The sequence below is a fragment of the Pelodiscus sinensis genome, chromosome 12, assembly GCF_049634645.1.
Source record: "Pelodiscus sinensis isolate JC-2024 chromosome 12, ASM4963464v1, whole genome shotgun sequence".
In the NCBI taxonomy this organism is placed as follows: domain Eukaryota; kingdom Metazoa; phylum Chordata; order Testudines; family Trionychidae; genus Pelodiscus; species Pelodiscus sinensis.
In genome coordinates, this window is record NC_134722.1 from 22030975 (window position 1) to 22049003 (window position 18029).

The following is an 18029-nucleotide window of genomic DNA, read 5'->3' on the forward strand; positions in this document are numbered from 1 at the left end:
AAAAATTCAAAAGGTCCAGGGGCTCCTGGCCACTGCCCCCACTACTATAGACATGGTGGCAGCTGGAGCCTTGGGTCCTTTAAATCCGTGTTTCTCAACCAGTGGTACAAGTACCCATAGGGGTACGCGAGAGAACTCTTGGGGGGGTATGTCAACACAAGTGAAGTTTGGAAAAAACTGAATTTTTGTTTTAAGTTTTACAGCTTTTTATTATTTTTGTACTTTTTATACCCAAAAATTTCATCACCCACCCGGCTACGATTTAGTTGTTTAAACAAATGTGTTGCAATGGTAGAAAAAAATGTGTGTGGCTGAAAACTGTAGGTACTTATAATCTTTTTTAATAAAGGGGTATTTTATAAAAAAAGGTTGAGAAACACTGCTTTAAATCACCTCCAGAGCACGGCACAGTGAACACTGGGTGATTCTGAGGTCTGGGGGTGGGCTGCAAGGCCCGCTCTGGGCAGCACTAAGGGCTGGCTGCTTTCAGCCCCACCCCCTTTTTCCGAGGCCCCACCATTCTGGGAGCATGGAACTGAGCCCCTCTCACCTTGCCCCGGGGGCTGGCAAGTCTGTCAGCTGCCATATGGACACCTGCTTTACAAAATAGCTAGTTCTTCATCATGCTCTGTTGTCTCTCTGTCAATGCGCTGGCTCAAGCTTCTCAGTGAGGAGCAGTCCACTTGTGAGGGGTTTATCTGAGGCTACTAGCAATGTAGTGTGTGTGGGGGGGTGGGGGGAGTAGGTGATTCTGACAAGAGGCTAAGCAGGTCCAAATTGCAGGGACGAGTCAGTGTAACCAGAACACATCTATGCCCTCCCAGGTCTATGCCTTTCCAAGCCACCCGTTGCTGATAGTTCATGACCTGGGCCTCAAGTTAGCAACCAGCAGGGATCAGTGGGCCAGGAGGGAGTCGGGGCCACAGGCCAAGCGGAGAGGGACTGTAGAGTGCTATGCTGCCAGCTCACAGGGAAGGGACAGACTCTGGCACTGGGAGTGGGGTGAAAGGCTAGGGAGGTGATAGGTATTTCACAATCTGGTGAGGAGGAGGGGTAGAGAAGGAGCTGTGGTTCCAGCTAGTGGCTGAGGAAAGAAGGAAGGGGTCCAGTTCCTCAATAAAGGGCACTTGTCTGTAGAGTGGGTGGATGGTTAAGTCAATATAAGTGCTTAAACATTTGCCAAAATATACATTTACACAATGGACCATAATAGTGAATTGAGTTTCCCCGGGGATAAATTTGGCCCACAGAGTCAAAGTATGACACCAAGGAGCTCTAGACACAACAGCCATAGTATGGTTTTAATATGGTTTGGTGAGCCAGCCGGTATATGTCAGGTTCAGAATAAGGGAAAAGGTGCCTGCTTTTCACCCAGTGCTCCAAAATGGCACACTCCCCTGCCTACCTGAACTCCGCTCCAATTGCCTTGCTTCATCCATGGGGCCCATTCCCAGCCAACAAAGCTCCTGCAAGTCCTATAAATCACTCCCTTTCCGTGGAAGGCAGGACGCTGGAAATGCTTGGTCAGCACAATGATGGACAGACTCCGTGGAGGGATTGATAGGATTTATAGGGACTTGCTGATCTGGGATGAGGCTTGGCAGATGAGGTATGTCCCCTGGTACTGTAGCTGGATCTTGTAATTGCAAATGAGGGGGGAGGCAAGATGGTTCCAAAGAGCATGTTAACAAAAGTACTTGTTACTTTAATACTTACACAGACAGTATTTGGCAGGTCATACTAACTAGAGGAAGCCTACATTATTCAGTCATCTTTTAATGTAACCATGTGAATGTGATTCAGCAGATGTAGTTCTGATATGGATTTATCGTTCTAATCCAGTTACTGAATTATTAAAAGGCATTTATTAGTGATGCAATGAAATGGAGTGGAGAGGTGGTTAATTTATTACTAACACTTCTCAGTTTCATGTGTTCTTTGTGTAAAGGTCAAAATGATCTCACACACGTAGTGCCACCTCTAAGACTTTTCAGCTACCTTTTTGATAGCGGCCCAGTGACACAGATTCTTTTTATAGCATTAACACAGAGACCAGGAAAAGGAGACCAAGAAATCACTTCTAAATTGTATCGTAAACAGCGATTCACAAGACCTAACCAGTGTCCCATTTCAGATCTTCCACGTTTTGATTTCTCAGTTTAGCAAAATGAAATGATCCTCTTCTCATATTCTACCGTATCTTGAAAACCATGCATGTCTATGGAGGAAAGTTCTGTGCTTGTACCAATTTCAGCTTCTGAAAGTGTTAAAACATAAAATTATTGTTTGTATTTGCAAACTACCAGGACAGAGTACTATGTTACAGCAGTGCCAGAAGATAATTTGATAGCTTTCAACCAAAAGTCTAAGCAAAGCATTTAAATGGACATACTCATGGGCTTAATTTTAAGCACATGCTTAAGTACTTTACCAAATTAGGGTCTAATGTGCCACTGATTGTTGTTTAATTTTTTCTGACACAACATTTGGGCGCATAGCTAAGTTTGTCATATATCCAGCCAACCACATGTATCTGCATAATTGAACCTTAGCTGAAGTTAGTTAGTTCATGCTACTAGTTAGTTCATACCTGTAGGGTCTATAGTGCTAATATAAGTGCATGCACCTGCACATTTCTACCCCTAAGCTATATCTACCCTCGCGGCTTCTTGAGTGAGAAATATGCAAATGAAGCTAAGCGTGGAATATCGCCTACCCTCATTTGCATACCTAATGAGCCCCATTTTTGCAGAAGAGGCTCTTGCACCAGAAGGAGCTGTCTACACTGCCCTGTGTTGCGCAAGAAAAACCCTCTTGCGCAATGCCGTTATTCCTAAAAATAATCAGCATTGCACAAGAGGGTTTTTCTTGTGCAAGAAGGGGCAGTGTAGACAGTTCCTTCTGGCATAAGAGTCTCTTCTGCAAAAATGGCGGCTCATTAGGTATACAAATGAGGCTTGGCAATAGTCCACGCTTAGCCTCATTTGCATATTTCTCGCACAAGAAGCTGTGAATGTAGACATAGCCTAAGTCACGGGTACATTCCTGAAGTATGTCATATTGATGTACACTCCTGTTTTCTTGACAGCTACACAATTCGTTTGCTTAATACACACCTACCATCAAGAGATTTGATGTGCAGTTTAGAATCTATCAAAAACGTAAAACATTCTTCCATTCACCATTGTATGTTTTTGGGTCTCTCATTGATTTCATATATGAAAGCCACCAAATCACTTCCACCCATTGGTTATTAGATTCTATTATTCATTGGAGGTTTCAGTGTTTGCCTTTATAGTGCTAAACATGCAACACATTGCTCAGAATCATTACAAAGTGAATGCATCATCTCTTGATGTCTCTATCTGATGCTTACTGTAGCGATATTTACTTAAGTCATTTAATTATTAGTTTGTTGGTTTTTTGGTTATAATTATTGGTTTTAGCTTTTATGCCTTTATACCTCTTTGTTCCTATCTCTCAGCTGCTATTTCTTGCGTTCAGTCTAGCTAGAAGGCAGAAAAAGTGACCTTTGGCAACTCTGATGTTAAGGTGATTCACAGCCAGTAACTAGCATTTATTTCTGTCTTTACGTCTCCTCCTGGGATAGGCAGCTTGTTGAGTATATAGTCTTCACTGTTGTGATATGTAAGGTCCTTTTAAGAGTATTTCCACAACTCTTTGGCTACGTCTACACTGGCATGATTTTGCGGAAATGCTTTTAACGGAAAAGTTTTCAGTTAAAAGCATTTTTGGAAAAGCGCATCTAGATTGGCAGGACGATTTTCCGCAAAAGCACTTTTTGTGGAAAAGCGTCCGTGGCCAATCTAGACGCGCTTTTCCGCAAAAAAGCCCCGATCGCCATTTTCACGATCAGGGCTTTTTTGCGGAAAACAAATCTCGGCTGTCTACACTGGCCCTTTTGCACAAAAGATTTTCGGAAAAAGACTTTTGCCCGAACGGGAGCAGCATAGTATTTCCGCAAAAGCACTGACAATCTTACATGAGATCGTCAGTGCTTTTGCGGAAATTCAAGCGGCCAGTGTAGACAGCTGGCAAGTTTTTCTGCAAAAGCAGATGATTTTGCAGAAAAACTTGCCAGTCTAGACACAGCCTTTGTGAGGTGATCATAGCAGAATGGATAATTTTTATCCTTTCTTCACTTTTTAAAGATTGCAGTAAGGCAAGAAATCTTGGCAGTTGTGCACTCTCCCCTGCCCTTCTTTGAAGTTTTTTCATATTGGAAAGAATAAAATTGATAAGAGGTTTGTTCAGAGCTTTCAATTAAAGTTTCCATCACGGTATCTTTTACATATGGTCTGAGTGCTCAGCTGTCCTTCTAACAGAGTCCTTACCTCCCTTTCATCTCCCTCTGATACCTTGGCCTTTTTCTGTCCAATGTGTAACATGGAAGTTTCATGCTTTTTACAAGCCCTCCACATGTCCAAGTGAAACCTATTTGCACCTTCCTCCTAATCATTGTTTCCTCACTGTCATCCCCATTGCTCTTCTCCTTAAGCTTTCCCTGTTCTCTGGTTCCTTCTCATCATGGTTTGGCCTCACTTGGCCAAAACCAACAAATAAAAAAATCCAAATCCAAATGTGACCTAGCTCCCTTTCAATTACTTCCCACCTGCCTTGCCTTGTCTCTATGCTCATTGGACACATTGTTTGCAAGTCCTCTTCTCCAGCTCCATCTTGCATTTCTTGCAGTCTGGGGTCCTAGCCTTTTGCTGAGCTGGAGGTGAATGCAGTCTAGAAAAACCTAGAAATGAGCTTGGATAGCCACCCCCAGCTTCTCTTCTTCACATCTATAGTTCAAGCTGTAGCTGGGTGTTGTGATTTGGCCTCCTTGTCTGAAAAAGCAAATGACATTAAAAAATGATGCTGATGTTAGCTAAAGTATGAAGTCCTTGTTTAGTGAAATCTTTCATTGATAGCAATGGGCTATGGGTTATGGATTAGACAATGCATCACGTGGATTAGATAATGTATCAAATTATTGTTATAAAATCAGTTGTGCAATCAACCCCGTGGTCCATTTCAGAATGTAAATTCTATTTTCATATACCCTTCCGTGGGTCAACTACCTGTGTCAGGATCAGGCTCAGAGCAAATCGCTATAGCTAGCAAAGAAAGCTGTGAGTTTACAGCAATTCTGTATAAAAAGTGATTCATCTTTCTGTAGTTGTGGCTGACATACAGTAACCTTAAAAAAAAACTGCAGTTGACATGGAGTGTAAATAATGAACAAATTGTGTTATGCTGCCTGGATTAACAGAGAAAATAGAGCAGTTATGGCATTGTAGAATGGGAGAATCGATACAGAACAATTCAATGAATGTTACTTTTTAATATACTAACTTCATTGCCTTTAACATTAATGTCATTTGTTTGGGAGAAGCAAAATGCCAACTAATGGTGATGATGTTTCCTGAAAGTTATTCTGACAAGGTTAGTGGCAGTCATGTTAGACAATGCAGTGTTTGTGAAAGGAACAAGAGATAACAACAACAAATCACTTTTAAAAAGTATATTGTCATCTCCCTCATCTTTGGAATTTTTTGTGCACAGACTCAGTTACTAGAACTGCCCCTTTTTCAAATCCATCCCAGTGTTCTGGGACCTAGCTGTCTTTTTTTGAAGCTGTTAATCTTGAATATCACACATCACATAGTATGAACCTTGTGAATGGGAAACAGGAAAAAATATTGAAACTTGAAAGATTTCTCCATGTATAGTGTGTCAGTTACATGTTAACTGGCATTTATCATCTATAGTATACTCAAAATATTAGACTGATTTTAAAGGCATCTAAGGAAGTGAAATGTTGAGTCACCACTGAAACTCAATATAGTTTAGGTACCTCCCTTTGCCATATTTTCTGAGTGCCTACACAGCATGCTAATACATACTTCACAAGAAATTTAGGGTGATTATTTACAGGAAGGGAGATTAATATAATGCACAGATCCTCCTTGCAGAAAGTAGCTAGAAAGGGGTCTGTAAATCACAATTCAAAAGGGCTATTTTGACTCTGACCTGTCTGACTTTGCAATCACTATATTTGTCATCCCTTTCTTCTCTGAAAGTGAAATCATCCCTATTCTGATGGCCAGAGTAAGAGATATGTAGCTCTTGGGACCTTTTAAGCTCTATTTCAAGAATTTGAAGGCTGCATCAGTCAAACAGGGGGGAATTCCCCCGTGAGCTGTCCCATCTGAGTCCACTGGGAGTATTTGTATGACAAAGGTACATTCTGGCCTATCGCCCATATCTTCAATGGTGTTTAGGCACCTAATTCCCACTGAGTTCAGTGAAGTCAGTGGAAGTTTGGCACCTAAATACCCTGGAGGAGTTGAGCCAGAAATCTTTTTCCCTATGAATCTATGCATCAGGTGGACATCATATATAGACCACATAGAGTGCATATTTGGTAGCACTGTGCACTCTTTGGAGCAAAGGCACCATGTACAGTAAATAGAAAGCAAAACGGTTGTGGAGTTCCAGGCTTTTAAAGGAAATGATTGAGAGGGTAGTAGGAAAGAATTAGTACATCTGTATGTCTTGCTTCTCCTTTCCCTACACAGATGTGGATGTCACAGTGATGAATGTGATAAACAAAAATTAACACTGGCATATCCTGTACAATGTACATTGTGTATATTTCCACACATTTTGCCTCTGCTTTAGCAGTCCAGCCAAAACCGTTCATGTGAGTACTGCTTGTGTCATTCAATTTAGATCTATCCCTTGTGACTTTATACTGTATTGTGAACATACTAGTATTCTTATGCAACTGCTGCATTGCACAATTAAGGCACATTATTTCAGCATGCACTTTCTCCTGCAGCATTGGCCATAGTCTGAACTAAAATGCACATGAATTTTACTAGTGTGTGCTAGTGTATTGGTTAATGATATGTACGAGGTGCATTGATTTAGGCAGAGCAGAAGCAGGCTAGGGGACGCATTGCACATGGCAGCTTAGGAAGGGAAAGGGATGACTATTTCTGGACCAGATGGAGATACACCAATTTACCTTTACAGCAAGAGCACATCTACACTATGTGGAAGATTGACACTGCCGCAGTCAACATTCCTGGGTTCAGTTTAGCGAGACTAGTATCAACCCGCTAGATCAAACTCAAGGGGCACCCGCCATCGATGTCAGTATTCCTGCTCCTCGTCCAGAGTAAGGGAAGCCGACGGGAGCGTTTGCTCTTGACAGCCTCCAGCTGTGTAGATGGTGCGGAAACGTGATGTAAGATACATTATCTCCAGCTACATGATTTATGTAAGCTGGAATTGCATATTTTACTTTGACCTTCCCATATAGTGTAGATCAAGCCTTGGAGTCCTGTCACAAAAACCTTTAGGCCTAATTCTGCCTCTCTTGAAATCCATGGGAAAAGCCGCATTGACTGCAATCAGAGCAGAATTGGAACCCTTCGTAATTAGAGGTCCTGGCTAAATGGACTAGTGTGTATTGCTGTTGCTCTCACTGCTTCGTGTCCAGGGAAGATATTGCTGCTGCTTTTGTGCTCAGTAGAAAATGGGTTAAAATGAGTTGTTTGAATTGCAGTTCGCTGTGCATTTGTCAATCTAAGGGCATGTGTAGTGTGATATGATCAATTCATTAACAAGAAATACAGGTAATAATATACAGTTGGTGAAATGTTGTTACTTTATGATGAAACATTGTCCTGCTATTGTTTATATGTATTTGCATTACTGGAAAAATTCCCTGAATCACACATTTAAAGAATTTTTATAGCATAAAAACATTTAGAAATAGTTACATCAAATGATTTTTATCAGTCAACAGCTTTATTAAAAGCCTGACAACTACTCTTGTAATCAGTTGCATTTTTTATTAGCACTCTCCAGTTACAACTCGACTCAAGGGAAATTGAGACTATTGACTTCATTTAGAAGCTGGAGCAGATCCTGTCTTTCCAGTATGAAATCATTATATATTTTTAAAAGAGGCTGCTAGATACAATTTCTAAATTAATCTTCACGTGTGCAAAACCATCTTGCTTAAACTACATATTGTAATTAACTCTGATCTAGCAAAAACACTTTAGCATGCCTAACTATATGCATATTAATAGTCCTATTGAATACAACTGGACTACTCAAAAACTTATCTTGTAAGAACGTGCAGTGCAGTGCAGTGCAGTGCAGTGCAGTGAGGAAAGCTAAGTACATCCTTTGCTACTTTGGGGCCATAGATATAATAGCTGGATTTGTCACTCAGGGGAGCTTTATACTTGGAGTTGGACTTTGTCAGAATTAGTCCTGATTTATAATGGAGTAAGCCAGATTGTTGAATCTAATGGTATATTAAAATGAGCGATGAAGCTCATTGGAATAATTGGAAGGAAGCTTGACACATGAGGTCTCTCCTGCTCTGCTCCTCAGCCGCTCTGCAGAGACTCTCGTTTCAGTAGGCGTTAGGTTTCTAAATACCTTTTGTGGCTCTGAGCCTTAGAGACTGCATTTGTCCATGGAAAAACAATCCTGTGGTTTCCCATTTGTTATACTCAGGAAGGGCAACATTTTCCCTAGTGTGGACCTAGACTGCAAGAGCCTTCTACTCCTTAAGCTCCCCCATAGGGCAGAACAGTTGAGTGGATGGCTGGGAGAAGCATCTGCATTTGCCTTTAAGGAAAGGTGGTCAGGGGAGAGGACCATGAACAGAATCCTTCATTATGCAACTAGCCTAGAAGGGCTGAGCTCTAGACCCGGACTAGAAAAGTGGATTTGGCTTCTCCATCCTCCACATGCTTTACTTGCAGGTTTTATGAGGTGAAGTGAATTTCCCCGGGAAGTATGGACTCCATCCTTTTGTTTCACTCCTGCAGAGCCACAAAAGTAATCTGCATCAAACACCACTGAGAAATCTCCGGCACAAAACTCTCCTCCTAACAACAAGAAGCTGCTGTTATTTTACCTTTGAACAACTATGACAGAATCAGGCCAAATAGCTACAGGAGGGCGATAGGAGACAGGTCCCTTTTCCCTGAGCAGGCCCCCTGACGGGCTGGGAAGGGCAAGGGGGCAACTGCCCCGGGGCCCAATGATTCATAAAGCCTGGGGCTCCCTGCCACTGCTTTAGTAGCTGCAGCAGCCAGAGCCTTGGGTCCTTAAAATTGACAGCGGAGCCCTGAGCAAAGCACTCCAGACTGCGCTGGAGGACTGGCTGGGGGAGGCTAGGTAGGGTTCCAAGTGTCCGATATTGACCCGGACAGTCCAGTATTTTCACCTCCTGTCTGGTAAAAAAAAAATGCAGAAAATACCGGACACCTAAAATGTCCGGTATTTTCTGATTTTTTTCCTGGCCAGGAGGTGAAAATCCCGGGTGCTTACCTGGTTCCGCAGGAGCTGTCTGGCCTGAAGCAGGAAGACAAGATGGTGGACAGCCACCGGCAGCCTGTTAGGGACCAAAAAAACCTCAAAAGCTTTTCTTAAAGGGGCCACGCTGGGTTTTTATTTTTATTTTTTTTTTGCTTAATAATGCTCAGGGTTTGTTTTTTTTTCTCAGCAACTTTGTTCTACCCCTTTTTTTTCTCAACATAATGTTTTCCCCGGTGTTTTCTTTTTTTTGGGGGGGGGGAGGGTATTCGGTATTTTTGGTTAAACCAGCTGGCAACCCTAGAGGCTAACCCTCAGCCCCACTCCTCCTGCCTGAGTCCCTGCCCCTTCCAGAGCCTCCCCCACACCTTGCTCAGGGGCCTGGCAATTCTGTTGGCTTCCCCGTCCCTGGATAAGCTAACGGGCTACTTTGGAGCAATCTGGAACTTGTTAGAATCAATTAAGACAGGCTAATCTAGACATCCAGAGCCAATTAAGAACTGGCTAGTACTTCCCTTTAGTTCAGGGTGCACAAGGAGCTGGGGTAAGAAGGCATGCTGCTGGGGGACTGCAAGTTATAAATGCTGTCAGTTCCAGGAAAGAGGCCCTACAGTAAGGATAAAGAAGGTGCTGGGGTAGGGGCTCAGGGAACCATAGCTGTCACACAACTGGCTCAGGAGGCATGGTGGACAGCTGCTGCCCACAGAACCCCTGGGCTGGAATTCACAGTAGAAGGTGGAACTGGGTTCCCCCCATTCCTCAACTCCCTATGACCTGGACAGTGAGGGGAAGGGATACTCTGGAAAGGAATCTGGCCTGTCCCCAACCCACTCAAAAGGGCAGCAAAGACTGGGGGGATTGTTCTCCTCCCTTTCCCCCATGCTGGTCGATGATGAGGATGGCTACATAAACAGCAAGTTTGTTTGTGCCCCTGGGGAAGTGTCTAACTGAGGGCTCCTGTGAACTTCTGAGCTGAACAGTCCACCCAAAGTACAAGTCCCACCTAAGCAGAGAAGGAACTCTGTCACACAACACGTGATGGTGGTGAAACTAATGTAACTAATGAGAAAAGGAAGAGAGTGGTTGTCTCTCTGTTGTGTGTCTCTGTACAACTGTCTCAAACTGCTGAAACATTTTAAAGATTTGGGCCCAATTAATAGCAGACACAAGTCTTTGCAGCTCCAGGGTCTAGATCTTTTTTTATACTGCAGCCCATTTTTATGTATGTGCTTTATCATTAGAATTCTTTATTGAAAACCATTCATTTACTGCACGTAGCTGTTTTTTGTAGCATAGTTGCTCTGAATGTCTCCTTTATTCTCAACTGAATATTTTCATAAATAAATTAGAACTGCTGGCTTGTTTGTGAACTGATCTTATTTTGAGGACACAAAATAAGGTACATAGACATTTGCGCTAAAATTCCGCACAGGAGTAAATTTCACTCAAAATGCATGTCTCTTTTACAGCTACTCCAATTCCTGTCTCAATTGCACCTTCCCTTGAATAAAGGGGAGTGTTAATCACTGCCCCAGTGATATTGTTGAATGTGCTTTGCACAAAACATTATGGAGATTTTTTACATTTCTGTGCAGTAAAACTCAGGCTAGATTCCTTCCTATTTCTTCTGCATATTTTATAAGTACCACAGGGAAACATTCTTGCAGAACATTTACTTTAATGTAAGAGCTTTTAATTTCTACACATATTTTGCAAAATTAGAATAAAAGTCCTGATTCACCTCCGTTGTGCTGCTTCTACTTGGCTGATAATTTCAAGGGAGCATTATCTATGTCCATCTGGAATAACATAGCAGTCAACTAGACTCACTGATTCTATAAGACATTTCCTAAAAGAAAGTATAATACTCTGTGTTGAATACTGTTATTTTGCAAATATTTTATGCATTATGTTCTTCTGGCTTCTCAGCTCTTCAGCACAAAAGGACAGTCTGGCTCCAGAATTCAAATGCAGGCTGACTGCCATTTTAGTCGGTGGGACTACTTGTGTAAGCAAAGTGAGTTGTGTCAGAAAAGTGAGTTGGCTTTGGTCTTACAGAGAAATTAGTGTTTTTAACAGTTACTATATGACAAATTACAGCAAATAGTCACACTTTTTATTGCTTACATTTTTGTTAACCTGCTGCTGCAGCACAGATGTAATAGGTTCTCTTTTTTCTGACAGAGGCCAAATTATCTTGCATTTACTAGATACGAAGGATGCCCAGAACTTGAGAATTCCCAGCTGTGACAGACCTTCTGTGTGATCATGGGTAAGTCACTTAGCTCCCTGTGGCTTGATTCTCCTGCCCAAGTCTCCCAGGGGTGTAGTGAGGATAAATACATTAAAATATTGTGGGATGTTCAAGTACTACAGTAATGGGGCAGAGGCTGTTGGATTTAACTGTGGCAGCACAATCTAGTTTTTCTCTATCAGAAGAATTTAACTCTGCCTTATCAGCAGAAGTCTATATCAAAATCTGTTCAACAATGATAATAATGAATTGGAAATGGACTTACATTATACATAAGATCAAGTACATTTATTTTATTCGGTCATGTCTGACCTCTGGTGTTTTCAATCATAATGCAGAGTGTTATCCTTGGGAGAAGTTTCTTTCTTTTTACAATCTGTATTTTTTTCAAGCTGAAAGGCAGGAGTATTTTATAACACTGAGAATAACGTTCCCACACATCTGCTGGGAAAGAAGCCTCAGGCTCTGTGGCACCTACATCTGAATGATTCTATTGGTTTACACAGGCTGTCAGGAATTGGGCTGTAAAAATAAAAGTGGAAAAAACTCTTTCCAAACTCCTTACCAAAAGAGTATGAACGGTTTAGGAAATGGTCGGTAGCAAAGGTGAATTACTGGCCCCATGAAGGTGATGGAAATTGTGCCACCGACTTCATTAGGCCAATATTGCTCCCTGTATCACTGGAAACTTTTCCCTTCATCTTTCTGACTCCAGCCCAGGTTGGTAGTATCTGAACATTGTTAATTTCTGAGAGCTGTTGCATGGGAAGCTTTGACCAGAGAAGTAACCACATCACATTATTACCACCATGTTCCTACGCAGTGTCATTGTTGGCAGGTAGGCCAAGGACTGAATGGGCATAGAGAGTGAATTGTTCTTATTCCAGCTAAGACCTGGTCTACACTACAGAGTTAGTAGACCTAACTCTGTAATTAGGGCACGTCTATACTTACAAGAAGATCAATACTCTGGAGGTCGATCTTCTAGTGTTCAATTTATCAGGTCAAATATAGACAGGTAAATCAAATGCTGAGGGCAGTCCCCACTGGCGTCTGGTCGTACTCTTTCTGCAAGGAGTAAAGGAAGCCAATGCATTTGCGCCTGTCAGCCTCCCACTGTGCGGCCACTGCCACAGCTCGTCTTAAGGCAAACTGACTCCAGCTATGCATTATGCATAGCTGGAGTTATATACCTTAAGTCAACTTTCATGGTCTAATATAGAGCAGGCCTGAATGTCTACACTAAAGTGTAGCTCCCATCCATTTTACTTACCCACGACACCAACTTAATAACTCTATCCCCTCCATTCACCTCTTGTAGTTAGGTTGATGTAATGTCAACACAGACACTGTGTTACTTACATCAGCTGTTGCTGCCTTTCGCCCACAATGCCCCACACTGGCAGCTATATCAGTGCAAAACGTCCTTATGAGGGCATGCAACACTGACACATGTAGCATAATGTAGACATGTAAAACCAATTTAATTGCTGCGGTGGCTGTATATTGACATAACTTAGGTTGACTTACTTATGTAGTGTAGACTTTACCTAAAAGTGATGCTCCCATATCCGTCATCAGGCTAATTAGTATGTAGCAAGAATATGTAAAGTTTTTGTGCTTGTGCTGTACATATTATTTGAAGAGTAGAGAGCTCCATTATCCAGGGAAGTCAATCCCTTCATCGGCACTAAACAAATGTCATTTTAACAGATACTCTGTATGAAACAACACAAGATAAAAATGGAGGCTCAGCCAACAAGACAGTAACATCAATGTAAACATTAGTCTATTAAGAAATGTCAAACCTATATTTTTAATCTCATGTTGCAGTGAGATTGTACCAGGTGCAATCATTAGTCAGTAAATAATTATACATAATTATCTGCTTTACATTAAATTTATTTCGCTTCCAATTTCCCACTGTTAGCTTAGTGAATCTCTCTCTTTTGCTCTCTCACACACAAATACATGAGTATGCAGGTTTTGGAGCACTGCCATCAGTTTGACTCATGAACCAGTCTCTATGATTGGAATGATATTTTATCTACGACTGCAAACAAAGATGATTGTGTGTCCAATGATAGGATAAATAGTGTTTTGTGTTTATAGGAGAGTGGGAGCTAGGACCCTGGAGGAAAGGAGAACCAGGAAGAAGAAGTAGGGAAGCTTCAGGAATTGTGTAGCTGGATGTGTGTATCAAAGGGTCACTGGTTTTCTCTGGCAATGCTTAAAAAACCAGTAGTGGGGTTCATGGAATAGTGGGTCTGTGAATACTGGTGGCCACACAGATTTATTCCAGACCAGTGAACTACTGTGTTGCAATAAAAACAGCCTGACACCACAACACCTGACTGGGCTTTGGCAGAGGCTTGACAGATGGCACCAAGCACTATAGGCACTGACCTGGACTAAGATGATAGCATGCCCAAGGCAGCCAATCCAGCGCTGTACAACAGGCACCATTCAACAGTGTTGTTCCAATTCTGGTAACATGATCACCCAGGCTTGTAGGAAAACAACAGTTGTGGCCATTGTATGTTTTTCCCTACACAAAGAGCAATGAACTGCTGTCCTTTCATTCTGAATGATCTGGTTCTGGCTTACAAAAAAGTACCCCAACACGGAACTAAATTACAACTTCCATAAGAGAGCGTGTCGTGTGTGTCTCTTTACATACTCTACTGACTCAGCCTTCAGAATGGGAGCTCCCACTGCAAAAGGGCAGACACTTCAGAAATGAAAAGGTCCCTGTGGGAGTGCATTCATGTTGACTTGTTCTGCTCCATGCATTTCAATCTGAGTTCAGGATACAGGCGCATAGCAGCCCCCTGTGCAATGAAGCTTTTCCCAGAAGATTGGGCAAGTCATCAAAGTGCTTCTTTTTTCAAAAGTGCAAGTGGCATGCATTCCTTTAAACCATGATTTATTCATGCTCGTTGCTGCCAGTGCGATGATTTGGGTTTTTATAGCGCGTTGCAATAGGAATGGCTCTGGTTGGTCTTTGGGGTTGTTTGTAGTAGGATTCAAGATGGGAAAAAGTAGTAATTTGAGCCCAATATTTCCAAAATGTATCTACTGTTATGAAGCCACTTCTCATCAGGACCGGAGTGCTCTCAACTCCCGTTGATTCCCATGGATGTTGAGGTCAACCACATATTAGCGATGCAGAAATGGACCCATAATGTGTTGCTGTTGCCAGCTCACATATGAGTATGAAATTGATGTGTGCTTTCTTGACAAGTCCATGTTGTCCAATTGTCCATGCTCATATAGGAAATGCTGTGGATCTATATAGCAGGACAGCACTTGTGACTACTCTTCCAGAGCTTTATGCTATATAGACCATAGGCCATGAATCACTAACCCGACAGCCTAATTCTGAGAGCTAAGGCAAAAATTCCAAACTGTGCTTGTTTGAGGTCATGGTTTGCAGTCCCTGACAAGCAACAACCCATGGCGAAGCTGAAATATCATCCTGTGGATGTATGAAAAACTGTAATTTTACAGCAATTAACACGATTTTAGGATTACGGATCTTTGTGACTCACTGAAAGAATAGACTATAGTCATCTTTGGGCTAATCATTTTCACAGTTTGTGATAGAGTGGGTTTACACCATTAAACAAAGTTGTTAAATAAAGGGGTTAACTGCAAGGAACCACCATGTTGGTCGTCAGTTCATCTTGCAATTTTGTGGTTAAACTATCATGTTTTATCTAACCCAAGACAGGGTTGTGACTATCTAAAGCACTGTTATTAAAACTAGATAAATATCGCTATAGCCTCACTTTCAGTCGATGTGCTTTAGAATGAAGTTTTATTCTTTCCGATTTTTTAATTGAACATGAACTAATATCGAAGGATGAAAGATGGCAAGGTTTTGAACTAGGTGTGTGTGTGCGGTGGAAATACAAAGATATGCTGCTGTATTTGAGGTTGCAAAACATTTGTTTGGAAGGATGCACTTTTCAAACAATGGCTCTTTCAAACTGTATTAAACATTTCTTCTTTATTCACTTTTTCAGTGTTTTGAGATTTAGGGTCAGTATCATGGAAAATGTCAACACATCAGAATAACAAACCAGAATAGGGATGTGGTCTGGATGACTACTGAGAGGATACTGGCGATATAAGGAGAGAGTGTGGTCCTGAGCATTGAGCAAATCACTGTGAGCAGTATGTCCTGGATAAAGAATATCTTTCCAATTGGGTTACTGTGGTGTTGAATGACCATTGGGAAAATTACTTATCCCTGGGGTTTGGTATGTTCACCTGTAAAAATAAATATTGTACTATTTACCTTACAACCATGCTGTGAGAATGAATGAAACTTTACCAAATACTTTGAAATCCTTGAATTAAGGATACTATATCAATATAAACTGCACTGCATTATTATTACAGAAAAATACATTTAGAAATGGCTAGACACTAAGTTAGGGTGACAACCCTCCCACCATGTCCACTTCCAGAGGTCTGGTGGAATATTTGGAGACCAAATGGGATGCCACGAATGTTCCTCTCTGAACTTGTGACACAAAATATTGTCAAGGCAACAAAGCCCTGTTGCTTTTAAATCACCTATGTTTGACACACCTGTTTTACTACACCTAGGGCTAGTTGCTGGACTCAGACTCATAGACTTTAAGGTCAGAAGGGACCATTATGATCATCTAGTCTGACCCCCTGCACAGTGCAGGTCACAGACTCTCACCCACCCCTCCCAGAATAATCCTCTCACTTATATCTCAGATATTGAAGCCTTCAAATATTTTGAAGGCCCCAAGATGCAGAGAATCCTCTAGCTGTGATCTGTATCCCATGCTACAGAGGAAGGCGAAAAACCTCCAGGGCCTCTGCCAATCTACCCTGGAGGAAAATTCCTTCCCGACCCCAAATATATTATGCACCTTTAATTTTCTAAGATTGCAACATGGATGAAAGCTGACTTTGAGTATGAACTTATTGTCACATGCACCAAGTGCTACAGCACATTCATACTCTGCATTGTCAAACCCAACGAGGTTTGTACAGCTGCCCCCTTCAGTGTATTAACCAGCTAACAGTATGGGATCTGACAGAAATTATTGCCCATTTGAATTGCCTAAGGTTTACATTAATCTCATGGATCTGGAAATTTTATGGATCTGTCAAGGGATTTCTTGTGCTTTCTATTTCCAGCTGAGTTAGAAGGGAAATGGGGAGGAGGTGGGCCTGGGATTTGAGCCCACCACCCTGCACCCCCCAGGTGGTTGCCCTAACCCTCAGGCCCCTCCAGAATCCACCCCACCTCCCTAACATGAGGATGTCCCTGACCCTGCCTTCCTAGCACTGGAGCTGGGTCCATCCAGATTCTCCAAATCTGTTCACCTGTAACTGTTGGTCAGTAACAAAGCCATTGCACAGAGCCTGACCACCTCCAAGATCCTCTCTTTGGAATTAGTGGCACAATCTTCTCTCAACAGCAGTTGGAGCAGGACTAGCTCCCTACATTTTGCTCACATAATGTACAGTTACCTTAGAGACATGCTAACTTGTCCATGTGCATTTTTCTGAAACACGTAACTTTTGCTTCTCTGAAGTCATACCAATAATCCTTCCAACTTTTTCCTATGTTTGCAGTTCCTGTCTAGGCATGAGCCTCTCCCATGCGAGCACTGCTCTGGACATGTATGCTGAATCAGTGGTTAAAGTAGATCAATATAAGAGAAGCTACACACACACACACACACACACTTTTGATGGGTATTGTGAAAGGTTTCAAGGTCATGTGGTGATGAGTTCTGGATCACCTTGTTGTGAAGGGATAAAGGATGCTTCAAGGTGGAGAGCAAAAGGAATTCCTCTTTCTAAGCATAAACAGGTACTTAGCAAGTTAAGCAAAATGATATGTGCACATGCAATGTATGGAGGCGAAGGTAGCCTTGAGTTTACTAGTGCCCATTCCTATAGATGCCATTAATTAGGCTTGAGCAGGATGACAAAACTCTACTGACATAGAAACCAAACAAATCAAAATGCGGAGGTGAGGGGAGACTTTGTCTAGAAATGTTTTCAATGCTCAGAGCAATTTTCTGCATTTTAAAAGCAATTAGATTAGAGGGGGAAAAAAGAGTTTAGAAAGGAAGAACAGGAAAGCCAGCCAGCCTGGGCTGGAAAGGTTAAATTAGAAAATACAGGTTGGACCACCCTGGTCTGGCACCCTGGGGACCTGGCTGGTCCCGAGTGAGGGGGATTTGCTGGACCAAAGGAGGTCCCTCCCATCCTGGCCTGTGCTAAAACGCTGCTGCCTTCCCCCACTTCCCACTAGGGCTCTAGCCTGCCCCACTGCTGCCTGGCCAGCCATCACTCCTTGGGCTGGAGCTCACCAGCTCCCACTAGCCCTGCTGCTGTGGGGGCCGGAGCTCCCTGG

General features: G+C 42.3%; 1 long non-coding RNA gene across 1 annotated transcript in view; it reads right to left on the reverse strand.

Moving 5' to 3' along the window:
- Positions 1 to 1684: 1684 nt before the first annotated feature.
- LOC142831149 (uncharacterized) overlaps positions 1685 to 18029 on the reverse strand; it is a 32054-nt gene continuing 15709 nt past the window's right edge. Inside the window, exon 2 of the long non-coding RNA XR_012906813.1 lies at positions 1685 to 2257. This is a non-coding gene — a long non-coding RNA (uncharacterized LOC142831149). The remainder of the gene's footprint in view (positions 2258 to 18029) is intronic.